The 18,493-nt window shown below is 44.0% G+C and overlaps 1 long non-coding RNA gene across 1 annotated transcript in view; it reads left to right on the top strand.

Annotated features, from left to right (window-relative positions):
- Positions 1-577: 577 nt before the first annotated feature.
- Positions 578-18,493, top strand: part of LOC120539357 — a 34,871-nt gene continuing 16,955 nt past the window's right edge. The window contains exons 1-2 of the long non-coding RNA XR_005635591.1: positions 578-880; positions 1,038-1,205. This is a non-coding gene — a long non-coding RNA (uncharacterized LOC120539357). The remainder of the gene's footprint in view (positions 881-1,037; positions 1,206-18,493) is intronic.

Genomic DNA, 18,493 nt, shown 5'->3' with positions numbered 1-18,493 from the left:
CCATGAAAAATGGTCACAAAATGGTTGTGCCAACCAAAAAATAAAAAAATATCATCAAAGTGACATTGTTGCCATAATATTAAAATCAATAATGAGAACTACATCAACAAAAATTCCAGAATAACAACAAAAGCAGACAGGTAGGCTTAAAATGGCATTAGAATTTGCTATTTTATTGTACATGCCACTCCATTTGTATTACCACCCCAGTGTCTTAATTATTTCCTAATTGATCATTATTTTATTTACCAGGGCCTGTTTAACTCCCTCTAGGTTTGGGTTTATCGCTTGAGCACCCTCATATTAGTCATTATGTGAGCATTTGGAGAGTTTATAATTTAAAGAGTATTGCATTTCTTCAAAATGCCACTGTTTTGAAGTAATTGAAAGTATTAATGTTTTATCTTCCAATCTGTCTCATGTGCATGTAAAGAATTTAGCTTTGAGAAAAGAAAAAAGCAATCAAAGGGACAGGGAGGAAATGAAAGATTTGGAGAGGTGGGGGTAAAAAAAAAATCAAGACAGAGAGAGAAAGAAAAAGTGCAGAGACAGGAGAGCAGAACTGCTGCAGCTGGAAGCCCACACACAACTCATTCTCTGTCAAATTATGAGGTCTCTAATATAATTATAAGGACCAGGAAGGCCACGCAATATTGCTTTGTTCTCTTTACTGGCAAGGGGAGATTAATGTCAGACATGCGATTTCTTTTTTCTGATGTCAGAGCTGAAATGTGCAAGGGTCGTCACCATAGCAACCCAACATCCCTTACAAGAATTTCACATCAGGTGCAATAAATTCTGAATAATGAAGCTTGCTGCCGCATAGCCTTGCCATGAGGCACAGGTGTGCAATTAAACAACACAGATTAAGCTTTAAAAGGTAAATATGTTTTCATTACCGTTTGCATTTTAGCCTTCTACGAAAACATCGGCAGAACTAGAAGTGATGGCTTGGGTTTTTTGTTTGTGTAATTGTACTTCAAAGTGTGTCTGATTACATAATGCCAAAAAATAAACACTTGGGTCTGTCTTCACAGGTAGCTGGTTTATAAGTGTCACAAAGACAAATAAGCAAGAGCAACAAGGATGAGACAAAGCACTGACAGGCTGTCATCATCATCCATCCATCAATATAGTTTCAAGCCTGCTTATTGCATATCACGGTCAAGGGGACGACATCGTATCCCAGCAGAACCTGACAAAAGGTAGGAAATAATGCTGCAAAGGGTACTTGTCCAGTACAAAGCACAATGACACACACACCCACATAGTTACTCATACTGGGACAAGAATTGTCAATAAACCATAAAGCACATCCTTAGGATTCTAAGAAGGACCAAAGCACTCACAATAAAATGATTGCTGACAAGCACGAGCTGAAGATGGCTGCATTAGAGGCTTGGCAGAGCATCACCAGAAAAGATATTCAGCACTTGATGATGTCTGTGAACCATGCATGTAAGGGATATGCAACAAAATACTAAATGTGACTGCTTTAATATACCAACCACTGCTATGTTCCAAATATTATGGTGCACTAAAATAGGGGGACCATGTGGAAAAAGTATTGAAGTGTATGCAAACACCCTTAAATTAAAGTCTGAGTTGTGCATTTTAATCACGTCTGAATTTACGTTAACATTATTTTCTTGACAGATGCTTTCAGCCAAAGTGACTTACAAAAGAGGTAAAAATAATAAACTAATATTAGGCTAAGGCCTGTTTGTTCAACAAGTGGTGTAGGACAAGTAACAATTCTTTGATGTGGAATTTTAAACCGTGGATCAGAAGGGTAAATCAAAGAAAAATGTACCTTTGTCCCAGACGTTATCGATGGCACTGTATTTGGGGAGTAAAGTAGGAAATCATGCTGACTGTGCAAGTGAGGTGAAATTGTGGCTGGCCATGGGCATGGCAGTGATGGATAAGTTGAAAAGGATATGGAAAAACAAGTTGGTCAGCACCAACACAAATCTGCACTTGATGAAAGCCTTGGTCTGACTGGTAGTGACATATGGATATGAGGTGCATTCAGGCTTTTGACAAAAAATGCATCAGAAAGTTGCTGAGAATCTCATGGACAAAGCTGATGACAACTGAGCGAGTCTACAAGCTGGTTAGAACAGAAAGCAAACTACAGAGTCACATTAAAACCCGCAAGCTAAAGTATTTTGAGCATGTGATGAGACAACTACATAATACCATTGAAGGCAGTGTGATGACAGGTCTTATGGATGGGGTCAGAGGGCATGGAAGACCAAGAATATGCTGCCATGAAAATAACATGGTGTCAACCCGGCATGTCGGGGGCTAGTCTGCTAAGTGTTGGTGGAGACCGAAGGCGTTGGATGGCAGTAACCGAAGCAATAACAGCAAAGTGACATGCTATGACAGACATTTGAAGAACATGCAAAATCCACACAGACACCTGGCTAGGAATCAAACCTAGTCTCCTACAGCCTACCGTGGAGGGGGTGCCAGTCCATTGCAGGACACATTCACATACACACACACACAAACACACTTATTGCAATAGCAATTTAGTTGACAATTAACCGATCCAACATGCGATTGGAACATAGGAGAAAAAACAGATTCCCTACAGAAAACCCCACATAGACACAATATGTCATCAGCATCCTCTCCAAAAATGAAATATCATATGAGAAACCACATGGGAAGAACAAGCACATTTTTATAGGGTATGTCTATGATACGTTTTCTTTCATTTTAAGACATGTGTCTTTTGAAGTGATAAAGTATGTATTTAGAAGACCTCACTAGTTTAGTCAGAAAGAAAACTTTGTTTGTAAACTGATTTACTCAGAGAATAGATAAGATCTTGGTGTGCATGGTTCAACCCAGAAAATACCAGGTCAGAACCAGTATAATCTATTAACTAGGCTCCTTCTTTCAATCCTGGAAGGACAAAAACAAGTTTGATTCAGCCCAGAGATGTGAATAAAACATTGAATTTGGTTGAAGGCTCAAGGACATTAAGCCCTAGCCAGGACTGGTCAAAGGGCACATGGTCTGAATATGACAGGGAGTCAACCCCTAAACAATGATGTTGCATTGGCCCATCAATGGGGAGGGAGGCACATAAATTTAAAGCTACAAAAAAAGCTCAGTATCTCTTGTTCCTCAAATTCCATCCAGAGACCATGCATGGTATAGCAGACCAGTCATCTTACTACAAAAAGCCATTTGGCTGCTATCCATCCAGGTTGTTTTTGGTATAATGCATCATATTCACTTTACCTTGCTTCTGTTTTAGGCATATCAACACACCATTTAGTTAGAGAAAAAAATTATAACACATGAATACATTTGTAAAACTTCTCTCCTGCTAGTTTTGGTGTTTTATGTTCTCACCTGGGGTCATACTGTAATGGTGCTTACAAATTACATCAGCCAGCAATGTGTAACCCAAGTATGAGCTGACTTTACACAACCAGTGGCTGGGGCAGCTATATAAATGGAAAGCCTGCAAAGTTGCATGCATTTCCAACTAGTGTGGCAAAAGGTGAGAAGTCCTTGCAAGGAAAGTGAGCCACCTCAAGAGCCATGTAAACAGCAGAGAATCCATCCATTGCAGTGCTCGGTGCAAACACTACAATATAAAAGAAAGCAAGAAGTATTTATCCACAGTAGCAGTCAACATTGATAGTGTCAATAAGTGGAGGTGCATATTGCAGCTGCATCTTTGTGACAGGCTTTCAAGTGTAAACATACATGGGCTATAGTGCGAACTTTGGACACTCTGTACAGTTTTAACCTGTGGTAGCTCAAGCAAGTCCGTGATGCTAGTAAGGCAAATGGTGAACCTACTAAAAATAAGACACCACGGTCCTAGGAGGGAAAGTGGTAAAAGTCAGGTATTTTAAATCCTTAGACTGTAAATCTCAAGGTTATAATAACAAATTCCACCTCTAACTTGTTACTGGGACTTTGAGAAATTAATTAAACTTCCTTGAACTCAGCCAGTATACTATAAATGTGAAACATGAGCATCTTCAACAAAAAATGTTGGTATAAAATGCATCTAGTACTGTTGTAATGATGTGAAAACTCATTTATTTGTTTGTCCATTTCTTAATTTAATTCAGGATTTCATGAAATTAGATTCAGTACCATCTGTACCACCCTGGACATGGCAACAGTCTACCACAAGACAGGGCCATCTTAACGTATAAGCAACAACAGGCACTGGCCGAAGGACCCAGCTGCATAGGGGCCCACGATGTTTCTGATGCCTATGTATCTTTCTGTTTTGCTATCAAAACTGGTGCTCCAGTGCACTTCTTTGCCTCTGAAGCTGTTAAGACAGCAAACTCCTTTAAACACCCATACTCACTCATAGCAGGAAGGTAGTGCGCTATAGTTGTTTAGGCCTTGGACTTCAGACCCTGAGGTTGTAGGCTAAAATTCTACTATTGATCCTGTTTGACCATGAGCAAATCACTTCACCTGCCTGTTCTCTTTATGGAAAAACAAAAGAAGTGTATCTTTTAAACGTTGTAAGTTATCTTGTGTAAAGATGTCAGCCAGACAATAAGTAATGCTAATAATGATACCACACAAATCAGTCTAACACACACACACCTCTTGAAATGTGGAAGAAACCCGGCATACTAGGAGAAAAAGTACATGGACTGGGGAGATATGTAGACTTCACAGAGACTGTAACTAAACTGGAATGTGAACTGAGAACTCCATGGCAGTTAAGAAGCAGCACTAGCTACTATAAAAATGTCATGAAGTCTACATAGTCTCTGGGCTTCTTGATAACATATAAAAACACAAAGATTGAATGAAAAGATGGATCTCCTTTTTTGGTATGGATTGGTTAGGTAAAAGTCAGGGAAATAACTAAGAAATTATCCTATCTCTCTCAAAAATTACTTTTTCCACTAGTTGAGCAAAGCAGCCCTCTGCTGTGTTTGCCAAGATGTATCTAATTCAAGGATCTGACAAACGTTGTAGGGGGTCTGATCCAGCAACAACGAGTGAACACATGGGCACCCAGTCTATCAAGTTGTCATGTGCATGAAGTATAGAGAAAGAGGACACAAACCCAGACTGAGTCATCAATAAATCTGGAGGCACATCTTTGGGCTGTGGCAGGAAAATGGGGGTCTTCAGAGAAAGCCACTTGAAAACAGGGATAACCTGCAATGAAAGCACACTAGCTGAGAACAGAACCAAACTACAAGTGGTATGTGCTGTGCTTACATGTGATCCACATGCATAACTCGTATATGTTGTTGAGTAACAGAAATAATTAGTAATAATTATTATATGTAGAAAAACAACTGCTACTACAGCTATTGCCCACTTATAATAACAATATATCAGTATGAAACAGGCTGTAAGCTGGAATTAATATTGTAAGCGAAAATAATACATACAGTATACTGTATATCAAAATGAGAATCAAAACCATCAAAAATAACTAATGCAAGCTGAAATAATATGTATAACAAAATATGAATTGAACAAAATAGTATTAAAAATAAAATCTATACTAATAAAAGGCAAAGCCCTCACTGACTCACTCAGTTACTCACTGACTGACTGACTCACTCACTCATCACTAATTCTCCAACTTCCTGTGGAGGTAGAAGGCAGAAATTTGGCAGGCTCATTCCTTACAGCTTACTTACAAAAGTTGGGCAGGTTTCATTTCAAAATTGTACGCGTAATGGTCATAACTGGAACCTATTTTTTCGTCAATATACTATAATAGACTTCTGCCAGGCAGAGAGAATAGACTGCAGCTCGATGGCCGTGGGAGGCGGAGTTATGCCTCCCACGTAATTTAGTGCCTGCCCATATAAGGCCATCCGTCAGCGACAATCCAATAGAAACACTGCCGCTAAATATTCACGGGTGAAGGACTGTGCTTATGCAGACGAAGATGAGATAGTCAGGGTGGTGTTTGGCACAAACTCAGCGAAACTGCGAGAGAAACTTTTAAGTGCCGGGTCTTAGCTAACATTAAATACAGCCATGGACATCACACGAGATGGCACCAGCACAGCTGGGAACCTTCGATGCATGTACACCGAGTGGCTCACATGAACTGACGCAGTGCACAGACAAAAAGCAACAGTTCCAAACAGTGCTGAACAAAAACCGAATAACACAATTGAGAAGGCAGCAAAAAAATATGAAGCGTGTGACAAATACAAGCATATTCATAAGTGCAACTACTGCGGAAACAAAGCACAAGATGGAAAAAGTCAATGTAACGCTAAAGGAAGACAGTGTTAAAAAAAACCCGTGCATGCAGTGTGTCACGTCTCAGATAAAGAGGAAGACGAGCTGTTTATTGATGCAGTAAGAAACGAATCGATGAATGAAACCTGTTATCTTTACAACGATTGACAAACACTGAATGTAACTTGAACACAACACATCCTACAAATACGAACCTGATTGAAAGAAATAATGATAATCAAATCCTTGATGGCAGCAACACTCATAACACTCACAAAAAAATTACTGTATATTGACAATCATGTTACGTTATTTTTAAAATGTTCCCTTTTCTTTTTCATCACTTCTTCAATACACTACTTCTCCGCTGCGAAGCGCGGGTATATATATATATATATATATACCCCGATCTACATACTCTCAAATAGACAAACCACATGTCGTGACACAATGGAAGAGGCTTCGCCTCTAGCACCGATGTCCAAAGTTCGATTCCCGAGAGGGGGTGCACTGAGTATGTACGCCTGATGACCCCAAAATTAGGGCGAAACACGTGTCGTGTACTCTTTGCATTATTTCACAGTAAAACTATTTCAATATATACAGGTATATACATATATATCAGCGCTTCCCGATTCATTTTAGCCTCGCATCCCCTTGGTTTGAGACGTATGAAAAAATATGCGGTTAACGCAGAAAGACAGATCACCAATTGAAGCTTTATGAATAATGGATACTTTATTCGCCATCAATGATTGTTTTGGTAAAGCCATACTCAGTGTAATCATTAGATGAACGGTAAAAAAGTAAGAGCGAGGGGAGTGTGACTTATTGAGGCACGCAGGCGAAACCACAATAGCACGCGGGCTTGATGTAGTGCGCATCAACTCGATCTGAATTGCGCGATCACATTCGAAAAAATATATCTTTTCAAGTTCTATCTAGTCGACACAAATATCTTTGGTTGGAATGTAAGGCGAATTTACTCTTTACATTTCTATGGTAAAGAAAAATTTATGCAATGATGCCTACATTTAACTTGCATTCCTACCAGATATTTCTGTCGACTAAATAAAAATTCCTTCTATTTAAAATATATACAGTACAGGCCAAAAGTTTGGACACACCTCCTCATTCAATGTGTTTTCTTTATTTTCATGACCATTTACAGCACTCCGTCACTCTCCTTCTTGGTCAAATAGCCCTTACACAGTCTGGAGGTGTGTTTGGGGTCATTGTCCTGTTGAAAAATAAATGATCGTCCAACTAACCTGACTTCTGCACAACACAACTGCTGGTCCCAACCCCATTGATAAAGCAAGAAATTCCACTAAATAACCCTGATAAGGCACACCTGTGAAGTGAAAACCATTTCAGGTGACTACCTGTTGAAGCTCATTGAGAGAATGCCAAGAGTGTGCAAAGCAGTAATCAGAGCAAAGGGTGGCTATTTTGAAGAACCTAGAATATAAAACATGTTTTTAGTTATTTCACCTTTTTTTGTTAAGTGCATAACTCCACATGTGTTCATTCATAGTTTTGATGCCTTCAGTGAGAATCTACCAATGTAAATGGTCATGAAAATAAAGAAAATACATTAAATGAGGAGGTGTGTCCAAACTTGTACTGTATATATATATATATATATATATATATATATATATATGACAGCAACACTCATCACTCATAACAGTGACAAAACAATTACATTGACAATCATGTTACGTTATTTTCAAAATGTTTCCTTTTCTTTTTCATTACTTCTTTAACACACTACTTCTCCGCTGCGAAGCGTGGGTATTTTGCTAGTTAATACATATAGGTAAAAGGCAGAAAAATAACATATAGTAACAATAATAAAAAATAGTTAAGCATGTAAACCATACCTGTTTTATACACCCTTTTTCTGTTGTTTATATTATTTTTGCCATTCTTACCTATGGTTACATATACTGGTGAGTGTCGGGTCCTTAAACTGTTCCCCGTTCGCTCGTGTGTGACAATACAGGCAGTCCCGGGTAAGATACGAGATAGGCACTGTAGGTTCATACTTAAGCTGAATTTGTATGTAAGTTGAAACGGGTACATCTATACTAATAAAAGGCAAAGCCCTCAATGACTCACTCACTCACTCATTCATCACTAATTCTCCAACTTCCCGTGTAGGTAGAAGGCTGAAATTTGGCAGGCTAATTCCTTACAGCTTACTTACAAAAGTTGGGTAGGTTTCATTTCAAAATTCTACGCGTAATGGACATAACTGGAACGTATTGTCGTCCATATACTGTAATAGAATGCAGCTTGATAGCCATGGGAGGCGGAGTTTCGTATTAAAATATTTAACCAATCACATTTCAGCCGTAATTTGTTGCCAGGCAGAGAGAATAGACTGCAGCTCGATAGCCGTAGGAGGCGGAGTTTCGTATTAAAGCATTTAACCAATCATATTTCAGCCATCATTTGTTGCCAGGCAAAAGAGGCTTTCACAATCTGTTGTGGAGGCACTCTAACACAGAATAAATGTCGATTAACCTGTTGCTTCAACCAATCAGATTTTGAGTTGGTGTCAGTAGGGCCCTCTAGCAGGCGTACGGCAACGTCACCGTATTCTAACCCATTGATTGGATAGAAGCCGATATGAGGAACTCTACGAGGCCATTGAATGCACCGCAAATGCTCTGAGCGAAAGATCCAACTTCCAACTCCATGGCAGGATTCTGGACAATATTATTTGCCAGACACAGACCAGATTTCAAGACCTTCCCCCACCATCGAAGCCAACTCACCACCAGGTGGTGATCAGTTGACAGCTCCGCCCCTCTCTTCACCCGACTGTCCAAGACATATGGCCGCAAGTCCGACGACATGACCACAAAGTTGATCATTGACCTGAGGCCTAGGGTGTCCTGGTGCCAAGTGCACATATGAACACCCTTATGCTTGAACATGGTGTTCGTTATGCCCTCTAGCACCCCCTCCAGAGACTCCAAAAAGGGTGGATACTCCAAACTGCTGTTCGGTGCATACGCACAAACAACAGTCAGGACCCTTCCCCAACCCGGCGGAGGAGGCCACCCTCGTCCATCGGGTAAACCCCAATGCACAGGCTCAGTGGGGGCAATAAGTATGCCCACATCTGCTCGGCGCCTCTCACCGGGGGCAACTCCAGAGTGGTAGAGAGTCCAGCCTCTCAAGGAGATTGGTTCCAGAGTCCAAGCTGTGCGTCGAGGTGAGTCCGACTATATCTAGCCGGAACCTCTCGACCTCGCGCACTAGCTCAGGCTCCTTCCCCTTCAGAGAGGTGACATTCCACGTCCCAAGAGCCAGTTTCTTTTGCCGAGGATCAGACCGCCAAGGTCCCCGCCTTCGGCCACCACCCAACTCACACTGTACCCAACCTCCTTGGCCCCTCCCATAGGTGGTGAGCCCATGGGGAGGAGGACCCACGTTACCTCTTCGGGCTGTGCCCGGCTGAGCCCCATGGGTGCAGGCCCGGCCACCAGGCGCTCGCCATCGAGCCCCACCTCCAGGCCTGACTCCAGAGGGGGGCCCCGGTGACCCGCGTCCAGGCAAGGGAAAACGTCGTCCAAGGTTTTTATTCTTCATCAGAGGTTTGTTGAACCGTTCTTCGTCTCATCCCTCACCTAGGACCAGTTTGCCTTGGGTGGCCCTACCAGGGGCATAAAGCCCCGGACAACATAGCTCCTAGGATCATTGGGACACGCAAACCCCTCCACCACGATAAGGTGACGGTTCAAGGAGGGGAGCATTCTTTAAAAATAAAAAAAAAAAAACAAGAAGAAGCCCGGTGCCTTTTTACCTGGCGGCCCCCCTGCTTCGCAAAAGGGGAGTCGCCCTACTTGCAGCTGACGTTAACTCTGCCTACTTCACTCGCTCGCTCTCTCTCTCTCTCTCTCTCACTCACTCACTCAACCTCCCGTCTGTTCTTTCTTTTTACTCCCCTTCAAGCCAACTCGCGCTTCTGTTTATCAAGATAAGCAGCCCCAGGAACAATCATGAATGCGGACGGTTCCCTCACAAGTGCACTTTGGTGAGAAACGCCCACATCGCTAATCGCCCTGACAACCTTCAGCCACATAACCACCACGCCCCCTCACCAAGCTGCGAGCGCGGTATTTATTTATTTTAAGGCTGGACTTTCACAGGAGCTGTGGACCCGCTATATCACACATGTGAAAGTTCACAGAGACTTATAGCGCGGGTTGTTCACTGAATGCTAGCAACTGGCGCACTAACACTCATGGGCAGTCGTGGATTTGTCTCGAGAGAGGTAAACAAGGTTAGCACGCGAGTCGTACCTTCCAAACAAAGGTCGTATACCAAGCAAAATTTTTCGTGTCCAAACAGGACGTATGCCAAGTTGGACTTATTCCAAAGCAGACATATACCAAGGTCCCACTGTATATATATATATATATATATATATATATATATATACATACATGTGTACATATATACACACACATATATACTATGGGGTGCCAAACAGGCAAATACATTGATTTTATGAGTATATAAAGTCGGCGTCAGAATATATAAAGTCAAAACTTGAATATATAAAGTCACTGTCGGAATATATAAAGTCAAAACTTGAATATATAAAGTCAGCGTCGGTATACATAAAGTCAAAACTTTTTTCTGAATATATAAAGTCAAAACTTGAATATATAAAGTCAGCGTCAGAATATATAAAGTCAGCGCTGGAATATATAAAGTCAAAACCTGAATATATAAAGTCAGCGTCAGAATTTATAAAGTCATTCCTGATTATATAAAGTCAACATCGGAGTATATAAACTCACTCCTGAATATATAAAGTGAAAGTCAAAATCTATTGATTGAAACGACTCTGAACTGAACTAAGTTAACAGAAAACGTATTCTGAAAAATAAATTAAAAAAACACTGTTCGGTTAATGTTTTGAAAATGATGCATGTACCCTGCCCAGTATTAGTTCCTGCCTTGCGCCCAGTGTTGGCTGGGATTGGCTCCAGCAGACCCCCGTGACCCTGTGGTCGGATTCAACGGGTTGGGAAATGGATGGATATTCTAGCGCTGACTTTGTATATTCCGACGCTGACTTTATATATTGCAGCGCTTACTTTATATATTCCACGCTGACTTTATATATTCAAGATTTGACTTTATATATTCCAGCGCTGACTTTATATATTCCGCTGACTTTATATATTTAAGTTTTGACTTTATATATTCCAGCACTTACTTTATACATTTAGAAATATTCTTTATATACTCAGGTTTTGACTTTATATATTTGGGAATGACTTTATATATTCAAGTTTTGACTTTATGTATACACACAAACAACAGTCAGTTATATCTATATCTATATCTATATATATATATATATATATATATATATATTGTGAAAGATAGCGGCCCGGACACACACAGGCGGACACCATTTGCTCCATCACCCGCGTTTATTTACACAATTATATACAAAGTCAAGTGCATCGCCACCAAACCCCCCAAAAGTCTAGGCTCTCAATAGCTACTGCCTTCACAAGTCCAGGCTCTCACTAGCCACTTCCTTGTCACACACAACACACAGGGCCTCTCCTCGCCTCCTCTGCCTCGACCTTGTCTTCCTCCTCACCCGACTCCAGCCTTGATGGCAGGGCGGCGGCTCCTTAAGTAGGTGGCTGATTGGTGACCACACCCAGCCACCTGCGACAGTACTCCCCCGCTAGCTGGGACTTCCCGGTACCAGCGGACCATTCCGCGAGGACGAAGATGCCTCGGCGCCAAGCCAACACATTGCAGGGTAGGGCCCGAGCCTGTAAATAAAAAAGAAAAACAAGGGGCGGGGGCGTTGCCCTGACGCAGCCCCTCGGCTCATCCTCTCAGCTGGGCCAATGTTCTCCGCTCCGATCGGCCCTCTGTTGCTCCCTCTTTCAGCTTCCCCATGAGGTAAGTCCACATCCCATGCTGTGGGGTTTTCCTCTGCCTCCGCAGAGGCCGGCCCTTCGCGGGATGCACGCACCCAGCGACACGTCCTCCCTTGTCGGAGGAACTGGCTTCCCCAAGCCGCTTCCTCCACCTACTGTGGGACGCCGCGGTGGCTTGGATCTGCTCATTGTAAGAGCGCAGACCCGGCCCCGCTGGCGTCCGGAGCTTTACGGGGTCGGTCTCACCTACCTTCCCCGCTGTACCTCTCCGTCCAGGAACTCCTGCAGTGCTCCGATACTTTCCCGCCTGCGGCGCTCGACTCGACGCCACTGCCATCCTTCCTGAGTCCAGCTTCTCCACCCGGAGGGCACATTGCTCAGCCGGCGGCAACAGCACAAGGCGCAGTTCTTCTTGCAGCTCCTGTAACACAGCCGCCAAGGAGAGAAGCAGCCGGCGGTGGGCTTACCTTGTGTGTGGTTCCACTGACGGACTGCTCTCTATGGGCCTTTCCCTGCGGCCAACTTGGGTTTCCTGGTTGCACGGGACAGACATTCCCTGCTCTCGCCTTTGCCCAATCGCTGGCGAGAGAACAGGACACGCTGTCCAATCCCGTGCCTGCATTGAGGGACTTTTGGTTGGTCTTCACGCTCTCCTCTCTCCTTGGAGAGCGTCTCTGCGGGCAGCATCGTGGCTGCTGTGGCTTCCACAGCTCCAGTCTCACCTTCTCGGCAGTCCCCTTGCTGGGCTCCGCGTCAGTGAGCCGACCTTTAATGACAAAGTCCTTCAATAGACCCCCAATGATCCATACAGCACTTCGCTGCTGCGGGGTTGGGTGCACGCCGCCTTTGCGGCACGTGGGTGGGCTCCCCTGTTGCGCCGGGCCTTTCACAGAATATTTCTGAAATGCAGGTCCCCACCTCGACCCAGGTGGAGTATCCTGCCGGCTACACCACTGTGAAAGATAGCGGCCCGGACACACACAGGCAGACACCATTTGCTCCATCACCCACGTTTATTTACACAATTATATACAAAGTCAAGTGCATCACTACCAAACCCCCCCAAAGTCTAGGCTCTCAATAGCCACTGCCTTCACAAGTCCAGGCTCTCACTAGCCACTTCCTTGTCACACACAACACACGGGGCCTCTCCTCGCCTCCTCTGCCTCGACCTTGTCTTCCTCCTCACCTGACTCCAGCCTTGATTGCTGGGCGGCGGCTCCTTAAGTAGGTGGCTGATTGGTGACCACACCCAGCCACCTGCGACAATATATATATATATATCTATACTAATAAAAGGCAAAGCCCTCACTGACTGACTGACTCACTCACTGACTCACTCACTCACTCACTGACTCATCACTAATTCTCCAAATTCCCGTGTAGGTAGAAGGCTGAAATTTGGCAGGCTCATTCCTTACAGCTTCCTTACAAAAGTTGGGCAGGTTTCATTTCGAAATTCTATGCGTAATGGTCGTAACTGGAAGGTATATTTCTCCATATACTGTAATGCAGTTGAGCTTGAAAGCCGTGGGGGGCGGAGTTTCGTGTGACATCATCACGCCTCCCACGTAATCACATGAACTGACTGTCAACGCAGTACGTAGAAAACCAGGAAGAGCTCCAAAAAGCGCTGAAAAAAACATGCATTATATAATTGAGAAGGCAGCGAAACAATAATAAGCGAGCGAGTGACATATACAACCATATTCATGAGTGCTGCTACTTCGGAAACAAAGCACGGTGTAAACCTAAAGTTTAAATTAAGTTCATAGACAGGCTGCCGCTGGCATTTGTCCTGCCCACGGGTAATGCAGGATACAAGTTTAATGAGAGGACGCAGGATATAAACGAGAGTTTTGATCACTTTGTAACTAAGTTAAAATTGCAGGTAAAGGGCGGTGCTTATGCAAATTCCGAGAGACTGTGTTTGTGGGGGATTGACAGTTAAGGCGGGTGGGGGAGTCACGTCATCATCTCCCCTCCCATTCACCTCATTTCGCTCTGAGCTGAACTCCGCAGCTAACACATAATGATGGGAAGTTCGGATCATTTTACCGACTCGGACCTTTGAGTCTCGTTCAGCAAAATGAACAAATCATTTTTTGAGTCATTTCGTTCAATTCTCTTTCCGGCTCAGACTGCATAGGTTAAGTTTATGTGGCTGTCATGTGATGAACGAACGACTCGAACCCGAAGACTCGAGAGATGAACTAATCAATTCTGTTTCGGCTCAGACTGAGTTGGTTAAGCTTATGGGGCTGTCACGTGATGAACGAACGACTCGAAAAACCCGAAGACTCGAAACAGGTAAATCAATTCCAATACAGAAACTATAGAAAGGTGCGCAAATGCGCATGCGTGACTCAACGAATCACTCCACGAGACGACTCGTTGTTCTCGAGTCACATTAAAGATTCATTCAAAATGAACGAATCATTCAAGAACGACCCATCACTACTAACGCAGTGTTAAGGAAGCGAGTTTGTGACGCTGCCACCAAATACTCACAGAAAAATCCACAAGTTAATACACACGCTGTCTCTACAGTTTCTCCACACTGAATCCTCCAGGCACTACTTACAAAAGGTTACATTGACAATCATGTTACGTTATTTTTAAAATGTTTCCTTTTCTTAGCATAAGCACAGCTGAGAAGCTTCAATGCATGTGCTCCATAACGCGTTAAAAAATCACGCATTTAATCACACTTTGCAATACAAACAAAGGGGAACTTCTGTCAATGCATGATTTCCTGGTACACCGATTACATTGATCAGCGCTTCCCAATTCATTTTACCCTCGCACCCCCTTGGTTTGAGAAGAAGTATGAAAAAATATGAGGTTAACACAGAAAAACAAATCACCAGTTGAAGCTTTATGAATAATCGATTCGCCATCAATAATTGTTTTGGTAAAGCCATACTCAGTGTAATCCTCCCATTTTATAATTTTTCCGCCACTAGCCATGATTAAATGAACGGTAAAAAAGTAAGAGCGAAGCGAGGGTGACTTATTCAGGCAGACAGGCGACAGCTCAATATCTCGAATCTGGATACAAGTGGGTTCTATTTAGTCGCCAGAAATATCTTTGTTAGGAATGTAAGTTGAATTTAGTCTTTAAATTTTTATGGTGATTTAATGATAACTAAATTTAACTATATAAAGTCAAAACTTTTATATATAAAGTTATTCCCGAATATATAAAGTCAAAACTTGAATATATAAAGTCAGCGTCGGTATATATAAAGTCAAAACTTGTCTCTGAATATATAAAGTCAAAACTTGAATATATAAAGTCAGTGCTGGAATACATAAAGTCTATCCATCCATCCATCCTCTTCCGCTTATCCGAGGTCGGGTCGCGGGGTAGCAGCTTAAGCAGAGAAGCCCAGACTTCCCTCTCTCCGGCCACTTCTTCCAGTTCTTCCGGGAGAATCCCAAGGTGTTCCCAGGCCAGCCGGGAGACATAGTCCCTCCAGCGTGTCCTGGGTCTTCCCCGGGGCCTCCTCCCGGTTGGATGTGCCCGGAACACCTCACCAGGGAGGCGTCCAGGAGGCATCCTGATCACATGCCCGAGCCACCTCATCTGACTCCTCTTGATGTGGAGGAGCAGCGGCTCTACTCTGAGCCCCTCCCGGATGACTGAGCTCCTCACCCTATCTTTAAGAGAAAGCCCAGACACCCTGCGGAGGAAACTCATTTCAGCCGCTTGTATTCGCATTTCATTCTTTCGTTCACTACCCATAGCTCATGACCATAGGTGAGGGTAGGAACATAGATCGACTGGTAAATTGAGAGCTTTGCCTTACGGCTCAGCTCTTTTTTCACCACGACAGACCGATGCAGAGCCTGCATCACTGCGGATGCCGCACCGATCCGCCTGTCAATCTCACGATCCATTCTTCCCTCACTCGTGAACAAGACCCGAGATACTTGAACTCCTCCACTTGGGGCAGGATCTCTCCCCAACCCTGAGGGGCACTCCACCCTTTTACGGCTGAGGACCATGGTCTCGGATTTGGAGGTGCTGATTCTCATCCCAGCCGCTTCACACTCAGCTGAAACCGCTCCAGAGAGCTGAAGATCACGGCCTGATGAAGCAAACAGGACAACATCATCTGCAAAAGCAGTGACCCAATCCTGAGTCCACCAAACCGGACCCCTTCAACACCCTGGCTGCGCCTAGAAATTCTGTCCATAAAAGTTATGAACAGAATCGGTGACAAAGGGCAGCCCTGGCGGAGTCCAACTCTCACTGGAACGGGCTCGACTTATTGCCGGCAATGCGGACCAAGCTCTGACACCGGTTGTACAGGGACCGAACAACCCCATACTCCCGGAGCACCCCCCACAGGATTCCCCGAGGGACACGGTCGAACGCCTTTTCCAAGTCCACAAAACACATGTAGACTGGTTGGGCAAACTCCCATGCACCCTCCAGGACTCTGCTAAGGGTGTAGAGCTGGTCCACTGTTCCGCCCAGGGCGAAAACCACACTGTTCCTCCTGAATCCGAGGTTCGACTATCCAATGGACCCTCCTCTCCAGAACCCCCGAATAGACTTTTCCAGGGAGGCTGAGGAGTGTGATCCCTCTATAGTTGGAACACACCCTCCGGTCCCCCTTTTTAAAGAGGGGGACCACCACCCCGGTCTGCCAATCCAGAGGCACTGTCCCCGATGTCCATGCGATGTTGCAGAGGCGTGTCAACCAAGACAGTCCTACAACATCCAGAGCCTTAAGGAACTCCGGGCGTATCTCATCCACCCCCGGGGCCCTGCCACCAAGGAGTTTTTTGACCACCTCGGTGACTTCAGTCCCAGAGATGGGAGAGCCCACCTCAGAGTCCCCAGGCTCTGCTTCCTCATTGGAAGGCATGTTAGTGGGATTGAGGAGGTCTTGAAGTACTCCCCCACCGACCCAACGTCCCAGTCGAGGTCAGCAGCGCACCATCCCCACCATATACGGTGTTGACACTGCACTGCTTCCCCTCCTGAGGCGCGGACGGTGGACCAGAATCTCCTCGAAGCCGTCCAAAGTCGTTCTCCATGGCCTCCCAAACTCCTCCCATGCCTGGGTTTTTGCCTCAGCAACAACTGAAGCCGCATTCTGCTTGGCCTGTCGGTACCTATCAGCTGCCTCCAGAGACCCACAGGACAAAAAGGTCCTATAGGACTCCTTCTTCAGCTTGACGGCATCCCTCACCGCCGGTGTCCACCACCTTACGGCCACAGCTCCGGTCAGCCGCCTCAACAATAGAGGCACAGAACATGGCCCATTCAGACTCAATGTCCCCCACCTCCCTCGGGACGTGGTCGAAGTTCTGCCGAAGGTGGGAGTTGAAGCTACTTCTGACAGGGTACTCTGCCAGCCGTTCCCAGCAGACCCTCACAACATGTTTGGGCCTACCAGGTCTGACCGGCATCTTCCCCCACTATCGAAGCCAACTTACCACCAGGTGGTGATCAGTTGACAGCTCCGCCCCTCTTTTAACTCGAGTGTCCAAGACATATGGCCACAAGTCATATTACATTATTCATCATGTTAATCATGTTACGTTATTTTTATATATAAGTCCAACGACACGACCACAAAGTCTATATATATCTATATAGATATAGATAACAGTGACAAAACAATTACATTGATTACATTGACAATCATGTTACGTTATTTTCAAAATGTTTCCTTTTCTTTTTCATTACTTCTTTAACACACTACTTCTCCACTGCAAAGCGCGGGTATTTTGCTATATATATATGTGTGTGTGTATGTATGTATGTATGTGTATATATATAGTATGTATGGGTATGTGTGTATATATGTATATTTATTGGTATGTATGTATATATGTACAGTATATGTGTGTGTGTATTCATGTATGTATATGTTTATATATATATGTTTATATGTGTGTGTGTGCATATATATTTTTGACAGCAACACTCATAACAGTGACAAAACAATTACATTGACAATCATGTTACATTATTTTTAAAATGTTTCCTTTTCTTTTTCATAACTTCTTTAACACACTACTTCTCCGCTGCGAAGCGCGGGTATTTTGCTAGTTATTTTAATAAATGCTATGCGTTGTCGTCAACACTTCTGGTGTACTGAACGAGAGGCAACTTCCTGCTATGTGCATAACAGTACAAGCAGGCTTGCTATTGAGAATGAATGGGGGCGGCGAGGGGGGTTCATTACTCGCCAACCACGCAGTCACCTCTACTACAGTATGCTGCCTGCAGCGTCCGCCCACTGAGAACGAACAGGGTGTGGCCAAAGGCGGGCAGTGAATCGCCCACCACCGCCCCATTCAACAGGCAGCCATCC

The sequence above is a fragment of the Polypterus senegalus genome, chromosome 11 (genome assembly GCF_016835505.1).
Source record: "Polypterus senegalus isolate Bchr_013 chromosome 11, ASM1683550v1, whole genome shotgun sequence".
In the NCBI taxonomy this organism is placed as follows: Eukaryota; Metazoa; Chordata; class Cladistia; order Polypteriformes; family Polypteridae; genus Polypterus; species Polypterus senegalus.
Note: the sequence above shows the minus strand (reverse complement) of the source record. Positions and strands in the feature narration are given on the sequence as shown.